Source organism: Pteropus alecto, unplaced genomic scaffold, assembly GCF_000325575.1.
Source record: "Pteropus alecto unplaced genomic scaffold, ASM32557v1 scaffold75, whole genome shotgun sequence".
In the NCBI taxonomy this organism is placed as follows: Eukaryota; Metazoa; Chordata; class Mammalia; order Chiroptera; family Pteropodidae; genus Pteropus; species Pteropus alecto.
In genome coordinates this window covers 7830920-7831424 of record NW_006440638.1, presented here as the reverse complement: position 1 = coordinate 7831424, position 505 = coordinate 7830920, and positions in this window count along the sequence as shown.

The window sequence follows — 505 nt, the reverse complement described above, 5'->3', positions numbered from 1 at the left end:
AACATATGAAATCTCAGCACTACAAAAAAACATGTAAGTATCAATCAGTATTGGTATGCAGCATCATTATAGTATTAACAAATTTAAATACAAAATATTAGAGTAATAACACATATTTTCCTCTGATCAGTTGAGTGGCTCATGGTTTATTATTTTTGTTAAGGAAATTATTATGATGATATGAAACTTTTATCTTTGCTGTTATATTTTATGTTTTCTCATTTTATTACTAAAGGTGACATTTTTTATTATTTTACATCTAATGGATGGGGACAATTTTTGAATTGTCTTTTGCATGGAGGAGAATGCATCCTATATATCCACAAATAGGGTTTTAGTGAAAGAGCCAGGATGTGAACATGATTTCCTAACTTCCATTCCAGTTTTCTTAGTTCAGAATAGCCAGTAAAACCCACAAATGTCACTCCAATTTGTTGGTGGCTCATAGACCTAAAAAAGTTCCTTTCCTCTTTTGGCAAGTCTCACAAAAAATCTGCTATAAAGT